General features: G+C 35.7%; 1 protein-coding gene across 4 annotated transcripts in view; it reads right to left on the bottom strand.

Moving 5' to 3' along the window:
- The window catches only part of LOC132130875 (bifunctional heparan sulfate N-deacetylase/N-sulfotransferase 1-like), a 124,528-nt gene that overhangs the window by 80,178 nt on the left and 27,271 nt on the right, over positions 1 to 17,079 (bottom strand). For all 4 annotated transcript variants that reach the window (XM_059542719.1, XM_059542720.1, XM_059542721.1 and 1 more), the window contains exon 2: positions 16,838 to 16,939. The gene's annotated coding sequence lies outside the window, so the exon portion shown is untranslated. The remainder of the gene's footprint in view (positions 1 to 16,837; positions 16,940 to 17,079) is intronic.

Here is a 17,079-nt window from a genome sequence, read left to right as displayed (position 1 = left end):
TATATTCTTTGTTTTATTTTCCTGTCAAAATAATGCAGTTCATTTAGAATTATTCAACTTTTTCGAACAAGCAGAAGATATGCCGGTTTCCCATGTAGTGGGCGGAGCTAATGCGCAAATGGCAATTTCTTTGGCTGGCGATCATCTATTACCGTCCCAGTTTGACTGAACGCAATAACGTGATTAATATTCATGACCCCAACAGCTCATCAATCCATAGTGCATTGTATATTGTTGGTATGGTAGTAGAATTAGTAGTAGTATTATCTTTTAATAATAATTAATATGATCTATTACTATTTTTTTTACAGAAACCCTCAATGACCAAAATATCTTAAGCATCACCTCAAGTCTTAAGTTCAGTTAAAATGACAAATATGCATTCATACATGGTTAAAAGTTTTAGTTCTAATCACTAAAGTTATATCATTAAATAGTGCTTAATACCATAATATAATGCTTGACTGACTGATTAAGAAGCTAAGATTTAAGAAGCTGTGCCATTTTACAAAGATAAGCTGATTGGAATCGTGTGTGTGTGTGTGTGTGTGTGTGTGTGTGTGTGTGTGTGTGTGTGTGTGTGTGTGTAAAATAGAATATTAGTCTGGAGAGTAAAAATTTTACTAGCCAATGGCGATTATATTGCCAAGGTGTGCGTAGAGGATTGAACTTTTGACCAGAAATATAGCACAATATAATATAGAGCTGTAAGCATTATCCTAAAACTAAAACAGTTGTTTTTTTTAATATATGGTAGCTAGCTTTTTATGGTCAGCCCCTAAGATATCCTGTTTGACTGCCAGATCATTGACTCATGCTGGAATAACTAAAGTCGGAACAAAGACCCCTGTCAATCCACATACACCCACTTAAAACACCCTGAAACCATCCTGCTTTATTCTCTTGCTCCTCTTCCCAATTGCCAGAGCGCCGGTTGCCATTTGAAGGCGAGGTGTAGCATTTGCTCTGCCTTGATCATCAGCGTGTGTGTCCAAGCTCTCAGTGGGGAATTCTGGCTGGCATCTCTTCTAGAATTGGCAGTGCTATTTGTCAGACATGGAAAGATTCTTGCAGAGACGAGAATCTTAAAATGTCAACATAGAATACAAATAGCCCAAACATTTAAAAGAAAAAAAGTAATTTGGCTTTTTTTGTTGACAAATCAGCAAAAGGCACTTCTGAATTGTCATAACCTTTTGCACAGCAGGACTTCAAGTCCAACTAGCAACTAATCACAGTGACACAGTGAGTCATCAGGGAGACTTGGCTCAAGGTTCCCTGCGGGAATTTGCAGAAAATCTCACTCATGTTGACATTGAAGCATGTGGCTTGCCAATCGATAACAAGCTCTACAGTTTGAGCAAAAGGTCAGTCATCAACTTAACTTTCATCAAATTTCGGGCATCACATATTATTTCTTCAGCAGAATAGGTGTTGCTTACTTCAGTGCAGAATAAAGTGCCGAATAATGTTGTTTATAAAAATCACATCAGTGCAACGCATCCCTGGGGTGCCTGACATTTGAGGCTAAAATGCACTTAGTGGTTCCAATGTAATGGTGCTAAGTCGAGTCCAGCTTTCAGGCTACTGTGGAGGACATGTTCTCTCGATGAGGGGGAATCTATACACACAGGAGCCATCGATGTCACTTCCATTGGCACAGCATGCTTAAATGGAGTCATCACCCCATGAGCAGTCAGGTTAGGAATGGTGAAAATGTACCAAACCAAGTCACATGTGATGGGGAGGAAGAGATGATGGACAATGATTAGATGTGGCTCCAGCGAAGGGCCATTTCCACTCTCTTAGCAAACAGAGCGGTAGTGAAGGAAGGTGGATGATAACCCTTCTGGAACAAGCGATGGAGAAGATGACCACATTCTGGAGCGAAAGCAAGAGTAATTGGGTCAATGACTTATAAAGATGTCCACAGCAAAGAAAATAAATTAGTTTTTATATTTGTGGAAAAATATAATTTAAAAATGTTACATTTTTAGAAATGTACCCATTGTATTGATGTTGGTTTCAAATAACTTGGTTTACCGTAAAAAAACATACCAGGTTTCAATGGTGTGATCAGGTAAAAATGAATACCATTTACACTTCGATAATCTATACATATGCATCATCAGTCGTTATTTAAATAATAATAATAATAATAAAATACAATATTTTACACATATTTAAGTAAAAAGTTTTTTTATGTCAAATAAATTCAGAAATATTATTATAGAGTGAGGTCACATAACATTTTACAACTTTAAATGAATATTCTTTAAAGAAAAAAGTTATTAATTCATACATTGTATTGTGTTTTATTACAATGCATGATATTTTAAAATACTGAAATAACTTAGCCTCTTCATAAAAGGTTAAATTTGTAATTTAATAAATTAGCCCCAGTTTCACAGACATGGCTTAAGCCTAGTCCCACACTAAATTTTAAGTCTGAGCTGTTTCAACTTAAATTTAATACATAAAATAAATTTATTAAATACAATAATTACAAAAATGTCATAATTGAAGTATGGCCTAATACTGGTTTTTTCTAAGCCCTGTCGTTGAAACCAGGTCTAAGTGTCTACCATATAATTTTTTCCAAGTATATTTTATGAAACTCTTATAACAACAACAATATAGGTATTAACTGAAATGAATAAGATTACATTAAATAAAATAAAATTATTTTTTTTAATTAAGCTTTTTTCTTAATTATGATATCAGGACAGTTGTATACACTGACATTTTTTACATTTATGATTAAAACAAAATTATTAAATCACAAAATGAAAAATAAAAAGTTAATTTAATGTTATAATAACTCATGAATTGCATTATGATATCAGGAAAGGTGTATACACTGACTTTTTTCTTATTTATGATTAAAACATTAAAATTATTAATTCACAAAATTAAAAATAAAGTTAATTTAATGTTATAATAACTAATTAATTGCATTTTAAATGTACTTTTAATTAAAAGGTAGAAAAAAAGGAAGCAGAAGAGCATAACATCTGTGATCCAATAATTACAGTTATCCAAAAACAAAGAGGTTCATCTTTGGACAACCACCAGTAACTTTAAGTTGAGGTGTTCTGGATAAAGCACAAAAACTGAACCTAATTCAAAAGGTTAGTGCAATATCCTGTAGATTATCTCTCATAACAACAATACTCAGAAAGAAATTAAGTGTTGAGTGAATTGATGGAAGAAAATATACAGGATTAAGTGGTAAAAGCAGGGATTCTTTTTGTCTTGCATCAGCACCGAGCTCTCTGGGTTGAAAGATGGCTTCCGGAGACAAGGCATGTAGGCCTCATTCTCCCCACAGCTTGCAGAGAATTCCTAATAGTACTGCACATTATGAGAGTGGAACAAACTACTCAGCGAATCAGATAATTGAGTTGAACAGCACCTGGGGAGGAAAAGAGCGAGAGAGCAGTGGTAGCATCTCTGCTGAACGTTACAGGGGGGAATACATTTCCACCCAACATCCCAGTCGACTGCTCCTTTTCTGGTCTCCACATTACTTGTAGAACATTTGAGCACTTGAAGCATGCTAGCACTTGTGGCCTGCTGATGATAGCCCTGAATCGTGAAGACCGCGTACTCCGATTGTTGAGACGGCTTATTGTTCTGGGACCACGAAAGGAACATGAGGGGCTGTCAGGAAAACCAGTGGATGTTTAATTGTGAATGAGTGTGTATGTCTGAGAATGTTAGTAGCATTACGGCTGCACCGAACAACAAAGTGCAAGCATGTGGAGCCCATGAGAGAGACTGATCGATACCAGGTGCTTGTTCCATTTAAGGCGCCCAAAAAGGACATGAGCTAAAGTTAAAGCACCTCTGTGTCTGCTAAAGTGGGTCAGAGTACCACTCCTGTTGCTGTGCTGCATCCGTGCCCCATTAATTTTTCCTTCTATCCTGACAAGTGCTCCAGTCTCTGCTGCAGAAAAACACCCCAATAACAGGATATTACCACCTCCACGCTTTACTGTGGAAATTGTGTTATTTGGATGGTGAACTCTGCCAGACATATCGTTTGGTGTTGAGGACAAACAGTCAATTAGATTTTGTGATACCTACATTATTAAGATTACTATTACTACCACTACTACAACTAATAATAATAACAACAAAATATAATATCAGTCAATCAATCTTACAGTCATAGTATAGATTCAAAATGAAAAACTTTTCAACGATGTTGGCTGAAATGATTTAATAAATAATATAATAATAAAATAATTATTATCACTATTAATGATCATCCTCATGATACTTCTAACACTATTATAAATGGACAGCAAATATCCAAAGTGAGAACACAGCTCTAGCGGCAGCCCTTCGATTCCTTATACTCATAAACCCAGTATAGGGCTTGGGCACCATGTTGCATTCTGGGACGTGGCGGCCATGCTGATGGCCTTGTGAATGTAAACATACAGCAAGTCAAACGAGAAGAAGCAGAGTTGGGAGAAAAAAAAAAAAATTTAAATCGCGAAAAGGTTGTGGGATTTAAAGGGATATGCTAAATAGGAATGCCAGGGACCGGTATGTGGAAAAAAAAACGGCACTATTAACGGTTTGGATCCATATGAAATTCCCAACAAAGAGTGGAGCACCGACGACGACTTGCTGTCCCACTTCTGCATTACAGATATCTTCGGCTACCTTGTTTGTTTTGTGAGTGCCTAACCTTCAGAACAGTTCTGAAGCTACAAGTCATTGGAGTCTCATGTGCAGTTCACAAATGGATGGATTCAGGAGCTGCAGATCATAAAGCCGACAGTGGGAATACAGTAATCTGGACAAAGGTAAGCTGCGCTACACTAGCTGCTAGTTTAGTAACTGTTAGTGCTAACAACCATGCACACATGTACTTTAACTATGTGTTTCAAAAGTGTAGTTAGTAGCGGTCAACCCTCCCATTTTTTTCCGGGGTTCTCACATATTTGAGCTCTTTTCCTGTTGTCTTCCCGTTTTAGTATTTTCCTGTAAAATATCCCGTTAACTTAGCCCTTCCATCGGACCTGTCAGTCTCTGTACTGTTGTCCTGTTACCCCCTTGCCCTTCCAGCAAAACAGATGTTTTCAAAGCCTCGTTTTGCTTACTTGAAAGCAACCTTAGCGTGTTGGGCTTTTTAAGATAGCTTGATTTTTGTGAGAGCACGATTTAATCTGTAAGCAAAGTCACTTAGTCTCGCTTAGTGGCAGCAGTTTTTTGCAGAGGGATAGCAACAGAAAGATGAATGTTAAAAATGTCCCATATTTTGGACGAGTAACCAGAGTAATTTCCCTTTTTTTTCCCAATGTTGACTTCAGCTATATAAATTAATATTCAGATGTTATGGTATCCGTGGTTGCGCCTCCAAACAGGAAAGCAGTGGAAAGTTAATCCATTCTCATTTTTTTCCCATGGCGATTATGTCGCGCTATTACACCCCACAATACAGCAGCAGTTTACCATGGTTGAAATAGATTTTTAATGAATCAAATTAAGACATACGGCTGAGAGAGAGTACGTCTAAACACTGCGCAGTAGTCCGAAGTAGCAGTAAGGAGGCCATCAACATGGCAGCCACACCAAATAATGACGTCATGACGCCCAAGCCCTATTACATGCACATAAACATTTACTCAAATCCTTAATCTTCTTTGAATTACCACTTTAGAAAACATAAACAGGCACTGGTTTAATATATGTTTCTCTAGATACAACCTTTTTAGGAATGAAGTTTGTGTTAGATTAATTCCAGGAAGAGATAAAGGACAACAAAAGCATTGTAGGTCATCTCACTTTTCTGTATGGCTCACACTGAATGTTAATGCCAGATGCTGAGCTGCCGTTGTGAGAGATCCCACCGGTCCCTGCACTCCGCAACTCAACTAAGCACCAGACCCAAGACCACCTGAACCATGTGTGGATGCTGCTTTGTCCGAAAAATCTCTTTCAAGTGTGGAATTGTGATGATTTGGCAGGGCAGGACGACTGGAGTGTGTCGGGTACAGTCATCATTGGCCCTGGCCAATATGCAGCTGTCAGCTGTTTGAAATCTCACCTTAATTTCCTTTGACAAAGCAGAACAGGCCATACACTGAGCCCAGACAGTGTTACATCCACAAAGAATCAATCTGAAAATGGGACACAATTCACACAAACCTCACCTTGACCACTGCTGATCCGGAGAAAGAGCAAAAACAGGATGACCAAGGGAGTAAACTATGGAAGTAAAAAAATGACTTATGTCTTTGAAACAAAAAAAATCTGAAAAAATAATGCATTCCATTAACAGTACTTGCATTTTAATGCTTTGTATTTCCAGGGCTTGCATCTTTAGGTCCTGAAATTTAATATAGTTGTTCGTTTAAGCTGTGAATATTTCAATTAAAAATATTTCACACACCTTTTCATAATTAAAAAAATCAATAATTCATATTCACGTTCCAGAATCCACTTCCAAAATATTAAATCGGTTAAAAAATACGATGTATAATATTCGACAGGTAAATTTCGGTCCATTTTATTTCACTTTCCAAATTCGCTTCCACAAATTCAGTGGTTAAAATTCGGCAGATAATTCGCCCTTTCACATCCGGGAGCTGCAGGAATAGCAGTAGAGCACAGAGGCATGATCTCCAACTGCTGTCAGTCGCTCACCAGCAGGTGGTGCAAGTGGCTTCTGATGAAGACCAAAGCAACAGGTGGATTAAGTAATACAGTTACAAAAACTGATCTGCAGAAATTAAGCAAGCGCTAAGTAGAAGTTTTGATTATCGGGGCGTGTGGAAAAGCTGATTGTGCGTATGTTTATTTCAACATCTTTGCTGTTACCAAGTAAGCAGAATTCAAAGGAGATTATAATGGTGTTTTACCCAACGCTTGAATTACAGAACTAAGATTACATCGAAGGAAGACATTGCTTTCGGTTGTTTAGTTTCCGTAACTTTGTGTCATGGCTTGTGCGTCGATGTGCTGTAATACTGGGGATCCCCTCATGTCACACTCCAGGATTCCCCAATGACGAGTAACGCTTCTCAATCAATTAATACTGTGATATAAGACCTCAGATCTCAGAATACATTTTATTGATGATTATGCAAACTATATAGACAGTTAAGCAGATGTAAAATATGAACGAACGCTCAAGGTTTCACGCGGTTTCCCTCAGAAATGTGTTAAAGAAAAGAAAACATATTACAGTGACAGCGATTAAAAGACAAAACTCACATCTTACTGATGATGCAAACTATATACAGACAGATGAGGATATGAACGCAAGTTACGGAACAAGAAAAAGTGCATGTTATATATATATATATATATATATATATATATATATATATATATATATATATATATATATATATATATATATATAAAACATTATGGTCTTTTATTGCCTCAAGATATTAAATTATTAAATTCGCATCTAATTAATACAATATATTACTGTATATTATGTACATTTAAGCAGATGAGCCTCACAAACCACAAAGTTTCACCAAATTTAACCTTTTTTTTCGTAAAAAGAAAACCAAGCGCAGTAGTTTTATGTTTGATATTTAGCCATTTGATATTATATAAGATCCTTTAGGGACCGTCTGCAAATTTACCTCAAAACGAAACGTAGTACAATAATATATTCAAATTAATCAGTTTACAATAAATTAATAATTTACTCAAACTGACTAAGTATATATGGCCAATAACTTATTTCTCTTTATATGGACACTACACAAATATTTTTTTAAGAAAAAATTACAATACTTAAAAAACTTTTTTTTTTAAATGGGGGTTTTCATGTTCAAAATGTTGTATGTTACTAGTATGTTGCTAGTGACCAGACTGACTTGCTACAGTTGAAATTTTGCCAATATCTTCCTCACTGTATATACAGTATATAATAACTCATAAGAAATTACTGTAATTTACATAATTTTTATTTTATTTTATTATTTTATTATGTTCCAAAGGTTGTAGTACATTCTTAGTGACTAGACTGACATACTATAGGTAAATTTCTGCTAATACCTCCCTTGCTGTACATAAAGTACATCAATATTTTATAATACAAGATTTGGAACATGAAAAATCCCTTTTGGGGTCTTACGGATTTTGTTTTGTTTTAAATAATTGTGAATGGCAAATACACTATAAGGCAGATATTAGCAATTTACATGAACTACGTAACTAACAACATACTAGTACAACCTGTGGAACATGAAAAAATCCCTTTGGGTAAATGGGTTTTTATTTTTTTTTAAGAAATGTTTGTACTGTACGTAATGTAAGGGAGATATTGTCTAAATCTAACCTGTAGTAAGTCAGTCTTGTATCTAGCGATTAGAGCTGAAACAACGAATCGATTTAATCGATTAAAATCGATTATTAAAATAGTTGTCAACTAATTTAGTCATCGATTCGTTGCTAAATAACTTTTATTTGCCGTAAGCGGCTCATTTCGTGCATATTTCAAATCTGCGGTGACCAAAGTGTGGCAGTAATGAGCCACCGGAGGTTTTACTCAGCCAGTACAACAGGAGAAGTAGCGAATAGCCAATAGCTGGCCTTGTTTTATGTCACGTGCTTCCCGAACAGCGTCTCTGCAGCCATAGACATCATATGATGTCTATGTCTGCAGCATTCAGCGTGATGTGGGAGTACTTTACATTGAGCCTTTAAAAAAGAAGAGTAACCTGTAAACTCTGCACTACTGCACTGTTTAAGGGGACGTTCACATATCGCGTCTTTTGCGCGCTCAAGTTCGTTATTTCCAACACCGCACCGCGTTAAAAACATTTCAACTTTTCAGAATGCAGCAACCGCACCGCGGGTCATGTGACAAGAACTAACCAATCAGCTTCATCCTTTCCCGTAACAACGTTAAAAGCTCAGTCAAGATGAAAGGAACAGCTGATCATAGTTGTATATGGATTTCCATTTTGAAATAAATTTAGTAGCAGAGCTACTGCAAGCGATTTTTTGAGCTGCAAATCCATTTATCCTTTGCTGAAATTTCCGCGTCTTCAAGGAGAGAGCACGTCATGGTTGCTTAGCAAAGGCAGACGCCTCAGGGGCGCTTCTGCGCGAGCGCTTTGGAAAGAAGGAGAAAGCGGTGCGCCTAGCGGTGCACCTAGCGTTTTCCACGCGTTTTTAGGCGCGATTTGTGAACGGCCCCTAAGACTTTCATTTGTGCAGATTCTCCAGTACAATGTTGTTTGCAAATGTTTAGTCATAAAAGCTGATAACATTGCTTTTTAACAGTTAACATTTAAAGCTTTACAAACATGTTCTGTGATCAGTTTGTCGTTTACCAGTTCAAAATTCAGTCGTGCAGCCTAATTATGACTGAATGAGAGAGGTAAATGTAGATATTTGAAATGCACTTTTTTTTCTAAGTATTATTCACTGCTCTTTTTCACACAGCAGGTTTTTTGTGTGTGTCCTATTTTTTTTTCTGGACAACCTTCTGATGGATTTTACTTTAAATTGTGAGTTCCATTCAGGTTTCATGCCATTGGCACTTTTTTTGAAGGATTGTTTACAATTTCACAGCAAAAGCTATAAAGCTTTTCCCCAGTAAATAATAAAAACAATGCACTGCAATTTTATTCTGTTTTATCCTTATTCTTCGTGAAAATATGTTCTGAAAGATTCCTTAATAAGCTTTGTTCGGGATGTTAAACTACTTTAGGAGGTCTAAGGACTGCCATGGTGAAAACATTATTTGAAATCTCCTTGTGAAATTTGCTAGAGTATGGGTCAGTGTTCTGATTGCAGAAGAGTTCGACAAAGGATTACTAACACAATAAAACAACTCCAGGTATATTTTTGATGAGGATATGACAGTGCAAAATGGTTAAAATCTCTTAAATCTATGCTGAATGATAAAGACCATTTATTAATAATTTACTTGGGGAAAAAATGGAAAAAAACTAAAATATAAGTACATAAACCGATTAATCGAAAAAATAATCGACAGATTAATCGATTATCAAAATAATCGTTAGTTGCAGCCCTACTAGCGATGTACTACAACTGTTTGAACATGAAAACCCTTTCCAGGGATCTTTAATATGTAAATAATTGTATACTGTAAACATATGAAGGGAAGTATTGGCAAAATCTCACCTGTAGAAAATCACTATGAGAAATACAAGATTAAGCATTTGACTGTGTTATTTAAAATTTTCATTAAAACACATTGGACCTTTTAACCCAGTCAGTGGAATTGTCAGATGGTCCCTTGGGTGCGGTTTAAATTTTCAGAATATACCTAGATTGTTTTTAACTCATTTTTTTATGTTAATATAAATTGGTTGCATATTGTTAAAACTAATCATGGTATTGATATCTTTGTGTGACTGTCGACTTTATAGATCAGTGGTAATGGAAATCAATTATAAAGAAAATGCAGCGCATTGGATTCTTTTTGACCCCATTTGCTTGCCTGTATATAGTTTGCATAATCATCAATAAAATGTATTCTGAGATCTGAGGTCTTATATCACAGTATTAATTGATTGAGAAGCGTTACTCGTCATTGGGGAATCCTGGAGTGTGACGTGAGGGGATCCCCAGTATTACAGCACAGCGACGCACAAGCCATGACACAAAGTTACGGAAACTAAACAACCGAAAGCAATATGTGTCTTCCTTAGATGTAATGTTAGTTCTGTAATTCAGCGTTGGGTAAAACACCATTATAATCTCCTTTGAATGCTGCTTACTTGGTAACAGCAAAGATGTTGAAATAAACATACGCACAATCAGCTTTTCCACATGCCCCGATAATCAAAACTTCTGCTTAGCGCTTGCTTAATTTCTGCAGATCAGTTTTTGTAACTGTATTACTTAATCCACCTGTTGCTTTGGTCTTCATCAGAAGCCACTTGCACCACCTGCTGGTGAGCGACTGACAGCAGTTGGAGATCATGCCTCTGTGCTCTACTGCTATTCCTGCAGCTCCCGGATGTGAAAGGGCGAATTATCTGCCGAATTTTAACCACTGAATTTGTGGAAGCGAATTTGGAAAGTGAAATAAAATGGACCGAAATTTGCCTGTCGAATATTAAACATCGTACTTTTTAACCGATTTAATATTTTGGAAGTGAATTCTGGAATGTGAATATGAATTATTGATTTTTTAATTGTGAAAAAGTGTGTGAAATATTTTCAATTGAAATATTCACAGCTTAAATGAACAACTATATTACAATTTCAGGACCAAAAGATGCAAGCCCTGGAAATACAAGGCATTAAAATGCAAGTACTGTTAATGCAATGCATTATTTTGCAGTTAGTGCTATTCAGCATGCTTTTTTGTTTCAAAGACATAAGTCATTATTTTACTTCCATAGTAAACCATGTTAAAGCATCACGGTGAATTTGCTCAAAAAGCTGTTTCATTAGTATTCATAGACATGATCCAGGCGCCTGCCGCAACAGTTGTAGGTTTGCATTTACATTTAAAAACACTCACACAAAGGACAAGGACTGCACAAGTCTAGTGCTCTTGGCACTGCCATTGTCTAGTGCAAATGATCTTGGGTGAATAATTAACCGCATTTACATGAGTGCAAAAGAATGGGTGTTAAAAGAACACTTTGTGGTTGTTTATATGCTTATCTACTAAAATTGTTGTTAAAACCACAGCTGGTGCTGCGTGGATTCCATCTGTTAGTGCAGGTTCTTTGCACTATGCCCACTGTTTGTTTGCACAGACACTATGGGTATATAATTATGATTAATCCAATTATTTTTCTTCTTCTGCTTCTATATACAAACCACCCAATCCTACCTTAAAAATTACCAAGAAACATCTAAAGAGTGATCCTTTTCATGACCACTTGACTGTATCTTGTTGATGCACTAAAACTATATGTGCACACACTACTGTTAAGTCTGACATTTTTTTAATGTCTGTTTTCGAAAGATTTCTCTTCAGCTCACAAAGACTGCATTTATTTGATCTAAATACAGTAAAACAGTAATACTGTGAAATATTATTACATCTTAAAATAACTTTTTTCTCTATGAATATATTTTCAAATGTAATTTATTCCATTGACTGCAAATATGATTTTATCATCATCATTACTCCAGTTTTCAATGTCACATGATCCTTCAGAAATCATTCTAATATGCTGATTTGGTGCTCAAATAACATTTCTTATAATCAATGCTGAAAGTTCAAATAAACGTAATTTATTTGAAATATACATCTTTTGTAATAACAAAAATGTATTTCAATTTAGAATTCAATGTGTTCTTGATGCATAAAAGTGATAATTAGTTTTTTTTTTATTCTCACCCCAAATTTTTGTATGGTAGCATGTGTATATATTTCTATACAATTTCTATACTACGCACTAGGGGTGGGCGATATCTCAATATTTAAAATATATTGAGATATTTTTTAAACACGATATGGATTTTTTAAGGAATAATCACACAACATTTCTTCCATGTTTTATTTTTAATAGTAAATCCCCCAAAAATAAAGTTTGCTTAAAAAAATGTAAATACACAGAATTTCTGAAGGGAAAAAAACATTTCACATAAGGCTATTTTAAGATTTTTTTTTAAAACTAATTAAGTTGTTTAATGCATTTAAATAATTGCTTATGCTAAAACACAGAATTAGGTAACAATAAAACATATGGTGAAGAAAAAATAAAACGTTTCATAGGGCCCTAAACATGTAATATTTGGTATATCTGTTTTTGCAGTAGTTTTTCGGGGGTTATTTTTCCTGTAAAGATATCGAGATATATATTGTATATCGAGATATAGCAAATTATATCGAGATATATTTTTTGCTCCATATCGCCCAGCCCTACTATGCACTAATTCAATAAAAGCTATCCACTTCTATAATTCTTACATTCAGCTCTATTCTAGCCTGTACTCTATGAACAATTATGATACTCTGTATCACAGCACTTCTTATGCTACAACCTCAAGATAAATCACTTGTTGGATTTCTCATTTTGAAAGTCGCTTTGTATAAAAACGTCTGCTAAAAATGCAAATGTTGTTTTTTTTCCCACTGTTGTATTACTTGCAAAACAGGTGTGTAATAGTGTACACAAAGCAGACACAAATGATGTCAGTGTTTCATGTCATGCAAGTCGAGCTCTAGCTAAGGATCAAGTGTTTAGTCACAAGTCAGAAAAGACCTGAATTCATTCACGATTAAGTTTTCATTAGGTAAAATTAGGTTCCACAAAGGAAGAAAATCTCCAGACCTTGCCAAGCCATTCCAGAATCATTTCACATCGAGTCAGTAAAGCCACTACTTGATATCTGGCATAGATCAAGGCTGCAGTTCCCAAACGTGTTGTAGGCCTTAGTAGATCATAGAGACCATTGGTTGGGCTTATGGAGACTTTTGGGAAATGCAGCCTAGATCCTGATGCATGTTTGTAAACAGCAAAACATATAATTTGTATTAATTTTTTCTCTTATGTTGGATAAGACAGGTGTGATGTCAAATCATCACTGAGAGCACAGGTAAGGATAGTAAACACATTAATTTATGCAAACTATGGAGGAAGTACACCAGTGCCATAACATTAACAGCTTCAATCTGATAATGAAAATAATGTGTTAGCCCCACAAAAAAATTAACGCAACAGTTTGCATCTATTTTTTGAGTTATGACAACTTATTAAATTATGTTCAACCAACAAACTACACTGAGTTAGAAGAACTTAATAATTTGCAACAAACACATTTTTAAGTGGAACTAATACATATTATCTTTTTTTCAGTTCAAATACACGGCTATCATGGCACACGCTAAATGTAACTTATCTAGCATGCATGTTTAATGAACAAGTAAGATGTTACTTGTCCCTGCCATTAGCGCAGTCATTGCTAATAGGATCAATGTAGTATTAACCTTCAAGAGGTCTACTCTTCAGCACAATGGTAACCACAAAACATCAACACAACAGAAACTATTTTAAATGTTATATTAAACTCTAAGATGTCTTTCCCTTCACTAAAACAAAACACATTATAACACAAAGAGCACATTTACTCTCCTTATCCAGTCCTTCGCAAAGCATGCTGGGAACTAGAAATCTACTACCCAATTTTTAAAGATAACAAAATTTCATTGAGTGACTATAACTTAATTTTTAAAAGAAATTTAATTAATGCAGAGTTTAAAGTTCGCACAATATTAAGTTAATGGAATAATCAACATTATTATGTCAACTGAATTTAACAAAATAATGTTATATTGCAAAAGAATGCAACTTAATTCAATTATTAAATTAGAATGTTTAAATTGGAACAATGCATTTATTTAAGTTGTGGTAACAGGTCCTGTGAATAATTTTTTTTGTGTTATTATATATTTCATCTCAAATTGTCTATAACGGGCATACTACGGTTTAAATTTTGTTAAGAAATTAATGGAACACAAAATGAGGGCAAAGCTCCTCAACTAAACCACACAGCACAGTAAGTTGTTTTTCAGGGTCTCTGCAGGTTTTATGATTGTAAATGTAAAACTTTAAGACCAAGTAAAGAAAATTTAAGGACCTAACTGAATGGAACAATACATAAAAAAATTCTCCTAATTTAAACGTTAAACAGAGAAATGTGCAGAGACAAATATAAGTAAGCCATTTGTACACACTTAACATTGGAAGAACCAATGCCATTTTCCTTGAGGGCGGGGCTAAATTGTTGATCGACTAATGAAAGGCGGGTGTGTGTTCAGGAAAACTCTTGAAAAAACATTAAAAATCACACTTTTTTATTAATGAGAGGAAATAACACATCTGTGCTTCATAAAACTTAGACAAGCTCATGTTACTCTCGTTACATCTCTACATGCAGAGCAATTCCTTTTTCACCTATTAATAATTCACTTCTGCCGATGGCTTTCAATTATTTATGAAAGTTTATAATTCATCTTCCACCTTCACTTCCATAGGGTGAAAAACAAAAGAGGAGCTGATGTAAAGATCAATGATGACCATGAGCATCACATCAACATCCGGCCCTAAGTAGCTGTAAGAAGTCATGGATGTGCAGGTATGTTACACCATGATAAACATCTGAAAATGTTTAGCAGTGACAATTTGAGGCATTTTAACCTTAATGACCAAACACAGGTTGCAGCAAAAAAAAAAACAAAAAAAAACAGACTGGCAGAATTTCAGTTCTTTAAGGAATCCAAGGTTTTATTTTTCATGCATTCCCACAGGCAGGAATGTGAGCTGTGTGAGGGATACAGTCGGGCTCTTCTCCAAATCTTTGGCTGATCAGAAATACTGGAACCTGCCATCAATGTGACTCATGTGCCTTCCTGTCTCTCTTTGAATGAAGAAGGGAAATGCTTCATGCTTCAAAACTAGGGCTGCACGATTAATCGAATGCAATTGTCATGCACATCTTGTCAGTAAAGCTGGTTCTGTAATCAATAGTCAATCTCCATCATGTGCTTTCAGATGGAGCAGCATTTACTACACAGAACAATAGTCCACTGAAATGCAATGCAAAATCACGCTCATAATCGCACGTCTGAAATTTTGCATTGCTTGTCAGTGAACTATGGCTGCATAGTAAATGCTGCCCCAAAGCACGTGATGGAGATTGCCTACAGATTACAAAAGTTACTAGCATTTTGTTAGCATTTTTCTATGCTAATCCAGTTAAAACCAGTTGATTCGGTTAAAAAAAAAAAGGTTGGCTAAAAAACAGCTAAGATTAGCCTGGCCTGCTAAAAAAGTGTGTTTTTATTAGTCAGGTTGAATCATTGAAAGCAGTTAAATCTTCTGTTTATCAGCAACCACTATAGGGATTTCATTGATTTCTTCTGCTGGGTGTATCTGGAGTTTCCGTGTGTGAGCGGCATTTACTGATCACAGAACAATGCTTCACTGAAAGAGACGCATGACAATCACAGCTTCTGCCTAATCGCGATTTATCACCTTTGAGATTTTATTTAATTTCGATTAATCGTGCAACCCTACATCAAATCCTGTCGAAACTCGATTACAAAGATGAACTTTGAAACAGGCCTCTACAGACTTCCCCTTTAAGACCTACTAACAAAACACATTTTTTTATTAATCGAACAACAGAGCATGGCCATGAATTTAAACCTGCAAAATAAACATCCTGACACATTTCCAGCGAAGTCAAAGAAAGGACTGGTGTGCCGTCATTTCAAACAAAATCTGGCTAAACTGAAGTTCGTTTGGAGTTTGTTTTATTAGTTCGAAGCAGTTCACCAAAGCTAATTTTCCAGTTTGTGCTGGCCGGTAAAAAAATAACGTCAATGTTTAAATTGGCAAATTTAGAAATGCATGCAAATTATGCACTTTCACTCTATGATGATTTAACTTTCAACTAATATGTGAATCACATGCACCCTGAACCGTAAGGCCTGGTCTGTACGAATCATGTATCAACTGCGATCCATTTCACCCCTATTTTAGACCCCTCTGAGTTTAATTTTATGGAGAAAAGAAAAAAGCTGAAACAGTCTTACAAATATCTTCGGTGTTTACCAAAAGAAAATCAGTCATTCAGATTTAAAACAACATAACGTATAGTGAATAATCTTTTCTCTTTTGTATAAACTAAAATAATTACACACTGCCCCTATAAGTCGCAAATTAGGCATGAGAAAATGACTGACAATAGAAACCATGTAACCACTTGAGGACTTTGTAAATTTTGTTTACTCAGTGATCCGTCTTTTGACAGACATGCAGCTGGTGCAAACACATTACAAGAGATAGCAAAGCCACACAACAACGTTCCAGCTGGTAAAGTAATAATCCCTGATCTGCTCCAGTCCTACCTCTGGTCGACAGTGTGGTCCTCCCACAATCTCATCAAAAGTGTCTCTGCTCGCTTGAGCTCGGGATCTGCAGGTGAGTCTTTCGAGACGATGCAGGCATTCCTGCGAAACAAATCAGAGCACATTGATTAATAAAGCAATAACAGGAGCAAGCAGGGGAGAATATAAGGGACATGCTGGTGGGTTACAGACAGATTACCACCCAGGTTTTCTGCAGAAAACCGGGCCTTGCTAGGATTCAT

Source organism: Carassius carassius, chromosome 47 (genome assembly GCF_963082965.1).
Source record: "Carassius carassius chromosome 47, fCarCar2.1, whole genome shotgun sequence".
NCBI lineage: Eukaryota > Metazoa > Chordata > Actinopteri > Cypriniformes > Cyprinidae > Carassius > Carassius carassius.
This window is presented reverse-complemented; position numbering and strand designations above follow the sequence as displayed.